The sequence below is a fragment of the Somniosus microcephalus genome, chromosome 1 (assembly GCF_052327205.1).
Source record: "Somniosus microcephalus isolate GS21.2 chromosome 1, FLI_Smic_1.0, whole genome shotgun sequence".
Classification (NCBI taxonomy): Eukaryota; Metazoa; Chordata; class Chondrichthyes; order Squaliformes; family Somniosidae; genus Somniosus; species Somniosus microcephalus.
The window spans coordinates 275,058,522-275,064,521 of record NC_140987.1 but is presented as its reverse complement, the minus strand read 5'-3'; the positions used below and the strand labels follow the sequence as shown (position 1 = coordinate 275,064,521).

The 6,000-nt window shown below is 45.0% G+C and overlaps 1 protein-coding gene across 2 annotated transcripts in view; it reads left to right on the top strand.

Annotated features, from left to right (window-relative positions):
• Positions 1-1,366: 1,366 nt before the first annotated feature.
• Positions 1,367-6,000, top strand: part of LOC147124804 (leucine-rich repeat and immunoglobulin-like domain-containing nogo receptor-interacting protein 2) — a 378,485-nt gene continuing 373,851 nt past the window's right edge. The window contains exon 1 of one of the 2 annotated variants that reach the window (XM_085993419.1): positions 1,367-1,475. The gene's annotated coding sequence lies outside the window, so the exon portion shown is untranslated. The remainder of the gene's footprint in view (positions 1,476-6,000) is intronic. The other variant, XM_085993428.1, reaches the window with a different exon arrangement.

Below are 6,000 nucleotides of genomic sequence, written 5' to 3'. Positions count from 1 at the left end.
AACAAATGTGAGTGGAAAATGATATCTATGCATGGGACTCAATTTCTAGACCAAGTAGATGAAGACCAAAATCTAATGCAAACGGGACTGAGATCCTTGTTTTTTTATCTCCTAAGTCTCTCTTGACATGCTAGAATTTGGTTCCACAGGAGCTACCTTGTCATAGGAAGGAACATAGGAACAGGATTCGGCCATTCAGCCCCTCGAGCCATTCAATTAAGATCATGGCTGATCTTTATCTTAACTCCATCTACCCGCCTTGCTTCTGTAACCCTTAAAAACATAAGAACGTAAGAAATAGGAGCAGGAGTCGGCCATATGGCCCCTCGAGCCTGCTCTGCCATTCAATAAGATCATGGCTGATCATCGACCTCAATTCCACTTTCCCGTCTAAATACCCTGGCCTATTAAAAATCTATCAATCTCAGTTTTGAAAGTTTCAATTGACCCCCAGCCTCAACAGCATTTTGGGGGAGAGAGTTCCAGGTTTCCACTACCCTTTGTGTGAAGAAGTGCTTCCTGACATCCCCCCTGAACAGCCTGGCTCTAATTTTAAGCTTATGCTCCCTTGTTCTGGAATCCTCCGCCAGAGGAAATAGTTTCTCTCTATTTAACATATCAAATCCTTTAATCATCTTAAACACCTCAAATAGGTCACCCCTTAATCTTCTATATTCAAAGGAATACAAGCCTAATCTGTGCAACCTGTCCTCATAATTTAACCCATTTAGCCCCAGTATCATTCTGGTGAATCTGCACAATACCCTACGCAAGGTCAGTATATCCTTCCTGACGTGCGGTGCTCAGAACTGAATGTAGTACTTTAAATGGGGTTTAACCAGAGCTTTAAATAACTGCAACATAACTTTCACTTTTTTTGTATTGCAGCCTCCTTGAGATAAAGGCCAACATCCCATTAGCCTTTTAAATTATTTTTTGTACCTACCCACTAGCTTTTAGCTTGGACTATTAGCTTGTCCAAGTGAATATTCTTCATATGGGTGCTTAGCAGGCTTTTTGATCATGGGCGGGGGTAAATTACAACCAAGCCTGATCCCGTTCTCACCCAACATTCACAAACATGCATGTTCTAGTGGGTTAGGTGTGGGAACGGGTGGGAGGAGGTCACTAGATGGTGATCATGTACAACACCGTGACTAATTTTTCAGGGACACTAAGAGGTCAATATTAACCACCTCTCCCCCCAACAGGCGGGAGAGGGTCGGGGGAGGTTAAAAACTTTAAATCATGTAGCGTGACCCCAACCTGCCACGCACACACCTGCTGCCATTTTTACGGTGGCGGGTTGCGTGTTTGTGTCTCTGGAGAGGCGGGACATCTCATTATAATATTTAAATCAGGCTCCCACAGAGCTTGATTTAGATTTAACGCTGGCCAGCCGGGTTTTGCAGGGATCGGGAAACCCAGCAGTTAAAGGGAACTCAGGACCAGTTGAATCGAGCCGGATCAAGCAGGTAAGTGCTTTTTATAGCACTGCTTGTGAGCCAGGAGGATCAGGTGTGCTCCCCACGGCCCCTCAAGCAAATCATCTGCCGATCGTTGCCTGTCTTCGCTGCCACGATCAGCCAACCCACCACTCCACTATGCCCAGGTCTTTGCCTCTCTCCTTCCCTCCTCGCTGCCACGCTCCGAGTTCCCCCACCATGCCCCGATCTTTCCCGATTGTCGAGGACTGTTCCCAATGTTCCCCGGCTGCGGTCTTCTATCGCAGGTTTTCCCGCCTGGCAACCGACCAGCCTGTCGGTCAGGCCGGCTGCCAGGCAGGAAACAAAGTAAAGAAAAATCCCATTCCCAGGATTTCTCAGAATCCCCCCCCACTCCGCAACCACACTTCCTCACTCCCTCCGCACCTCCTAGAAAATATCGGGGCCTACAACTCTGCACCCTTGGTTGAGAACCACAAACTCAGTGCCAATCAAATGTGGAACATTCTTCATTTATACAGCTCAGTGCTATACCACGTGCTGCACTTGGTTGTCAAGGGAGCACTGAAATGCTTGTTAGACATTGAAAAATATATACAATAATATATTTGGTGTGTGCATCTCAAATGTTATTATTCTAGATTTCTAAAAAGAGAGGCATTGAAGCTTCAAGGTCATTGCTATTCCAATAACATTAAACCACTGGCAGATCAGCCTTAGTTTACAAACTCTCTGAGCCAAATCTTGCTGGTGCGGGGCATCTCGCGGTGTGCGCTGTTAGTTAGACATTTTCCTGCACCCTTCAGCTAGAGGTGTTTTTGCACCATAACTTGCTGGAAGTGTGAGCTGCTAATGGCACGGGCAGGTCAATGGGGCATCTGCAACCTTAGTGAACAATGGGACCAACAGTCTATCTCCTTAACCAATGAGATTTAAGGACTCAGAAAGAAACAGAGGAACGATGGAGGAGGAGGGTAAATTTGAGTCAAATCAGGTACAGAAAGGGAAATAAAGAAAGGGAAAGAAAGTTTGGATTACGAGAGAGAGAAAAAGAGACAGATCGGAAAAAAAATCTCAAAAAAATTACTACATGCAGGAATGAGACTGAACAGCTTAAATTGTTCTCTTTCTGGGCCAAAGAGTTGGTAGTCATTGCATTAACAATTATCACATTGTTAAAAGGGTAATTACACTCTTAATTACCAGACCTACCTTTCTGCGGCAAGTTTAGTGGTTAATTAAAGTGCAAATCAAGCAAGTTCTTGAAAATAACGGGGAGGCTAAGGGCGAGATGCTATTTGTGCGAAGCAAATGGCGGAGCGGCGTAAATCAACAAGCAAGTTCTGGAGATTGGCAACTCATGCTGTATTACTGAACGTGCTGGCTGATTTGTGCTTTAGCAACAGCATGCGTCGTTAACAAGCCGTTATTTTTCCAGCAAGATTTGGCCCCCTGATTCTAGAAAGAAAAATAACTTACTTCTTTGTAGCAGCTGACCCTCAGGTCATCTCAAAACACTTCACATCCTGTGTAATCACTGTGCGTACGTAGGCAAACACAGCAGCAACATCCCACAACACAGTAAAGGAGATAAGTGTTTTTGGGTGGTAATGGGGAAGAGGGATGCCAGAGACCATCCTGCCCTTTTTTGTGAATCACATCTTGTAGTCTTTTGCATCCACCTGAACCAGCAAACCGGGCTTCCGTTTAATGTCATACCTGAAAGACAGCACCTCCAACAATGCAACACTCTTTCGGTACTACATCAAAGTATCAGCCTAGATTACATGCTCCAGTCCTGAGAAGTTGAACTTTCAACCCAAGATCTTCTGAACCTGCAGCAAACATGCTTCCAACTGTTCTATAACAATAGTTGGTGGGGATGTGGGGTGGGGGGGGTGAAGGGGGAAACATGTAAAAGAAACATCCATTTGATTGAAAGGTTACAGCAATGTGTCAGGTAAGGTATATCCTAAGGTACAGAAGTGCTGTAACATGATGCCCCCACTGACTAAATTTAAAATACTACATTATTCCTACCAGTGAAAATTACCCTCTGTAGGGGGTTTCTCTTGCTCGTTCTGGTCTCCTACCAGGCTTCGTGCAATAATTACCCTTGAGTGGTTCGACCCACTCTTCCCTACGGTTCTAGACTTTGGACTTAGGTGCAGCGAACTGTAGTGCAGAGAAAAACTCAATAGACCAGGTTGAATAGCACGAAATGGATGCTTTTATTATTAAACAGTTTGCAGCATTATAAAATACATGTCATAGGCACAGATTAAAGTAACTACAAGTATGCACATATCTATAAACTTAACTCTATGGAAATGGGGAACACACGGCACATCGTAAAAGGGGAAACACATTACGATTACCCTTAACCCCCTCCCCTAGACCTAAACTAAGTTTCGACTTGAGGAACTCGGGATCATGCTCACCACTTTCAGATTCGCGAAAAGGGGGTTCGCAGCCTTTTTGGCACAGCTTTCCGTCGTCATGTGGATTTGGAAACTTCTGGCGCAGTTTGTTTTCTTACGCGATGCAGCAGCAGATACAGCCTTGATGAGCGCTCGTCATGGATGAAAATCCGTTAAACCTGTGTTACCTTTACTGAAAGGCTGCCGAAGAACTGGATGCACATGTAGACTCTGCTACCGATGTGATGTTGTAGAATTTCACATGGAAGGTCCGTTACCGAATGGGATGTTGAGGCACTGGAGTGCTAGGCCTAATGCTAGTCATAATGATTGTCCTTCTGAGGGTCTTCCCCGGGACGGGACGCTGATACCAAATTGCTTTCTTTATGCAGTCATTGTTATCCTTCAAAACAGAGCTGGAGGGTGTCTTCTCCTTCGGCCTGGGTCGTCGATGAGCTCCCGACAAAAGTACCCGGGCCACCCTCGTCGTCTTTCCGTCATGGCCGAGCCTTGCCTGGCCGAACACCGACCACGTTCCGAAACCGAAGTGTTGCCTTAACTGAAGAGTCGTAGAGGTTCCGAAGCGAAGCGTGAAGTGAAGCATAGCGTCCAGTGTGTCTTGATGGACTTTTCAAATCCATAGTTATACCCTTTTGGGACAGTCTTATCTCCCGCCAGATCATAGTCCTGTCTTTGTAATATTTTTGGCGGGCAGAAATCTCTGCAGGGGCGCTTTGTCTTGTAACGGGAGCCGGTGATAGCTTAACTGGCCTTCCTGGGCCGATAATGTCTTTTACTTTGTCATCGTAACTCGGTTCGTATATTGATCGGTCTGGAGATTGCCCTTGATGGCTGTCAAGCGGTTTTCCTTTGTACAGTAAATGGGTTTAAGTGTTCATTCAATTGTCCGCCCATTTCTTGATGGGCCTCATCCTGTAACCCAAGACTGTCTTGTACTTAGAATCCAATTAATATGTATGCTCAGTTCCCTGAGTTTCGTTTTCCCGATACTGGCTTTCGCAGGCTTACTGTCCTCAATCCACAAGCCTATCTGGCTTGCAGTAACAGAAATCAAATGGTCCCAGAAACTGATCACGAGGTCCGGCGGCCATTTTGTATGCACTTTTATCAAAGGTTTTTCTGTACAAGCTTCTTTTGGTCAATAAAACTGTCTTATTAACCCTATTTTCTTGCGTGATTATTGCTGAAAATTTCGAATCTTACACCTCTGACCTACATTTAGCAGCTCTCCGCATTTTGATCCACCACACTAACCCTAACTGCAGGCAAATATTCACCATTCCTATTGGCTAAATTGTTAAGCCTAACCTTATCTGACAATCACAGTGCTTTCTGATCTTATTGTCTTGTGACTTGATCTGGAATGTCTGCAATCGTGTTTCGAAAAACACATTACCAAATGAAAAAACATCCATTGCTAGGTGGCACAGTGGTGCAGGGATGTTGCCTTCTCTGATACCAATATGTTTATGTTATCACAAGGCATGTGCATTCCGTGGAACAGTAAAATATACTAAAGCCGAACAAACCTGAACGAGATTGCAACAGGGTATAGGTTTGACTAAAGGAACTATGCAAGTTTCTAGAAAAAAACGGACGTAATTTATCTAGAATAATTTACTGTGTTTGGTGGAATTTATGCCTGTATCAGCCGATTAGAGCCTCAAAGCAAGATAAGTTAATGCTAGCCCTGACTGCATCTTTCTTGCCTGTGAAAAAAGTACAATTTATGCCAAAATCAGAGTAGGACAAATAATTATTAACTGAAAATTGAGTGGGTTGTGGCGACACGCCACCACTGGACATAATCCGCTCACGGTGGCACAGACAGTCTAAGCAGAAGCCCCCAGCCGGGGGCCCTTTCCTCCAGCAACTTGTTTCCCGCAGGGACAGGCTGCCAGGAGCACTTCCTGTCTGGGAAGTATTTAAGTGGATGCGCGGGCTTTTCTAGTTCCTGTTTGTCATGTGGTTGGAATAAAGCAGTTGAGTTTTCAATAGCTCTGGTCTTGACTCCCACGTTTGCCGCGGTATCTCAACACTGGTGACCCCGACGCTCAGGACGAATCCTAAGCTAGCATGGCGGATACAAACGCAGTCACGGTTAAATTACCAGA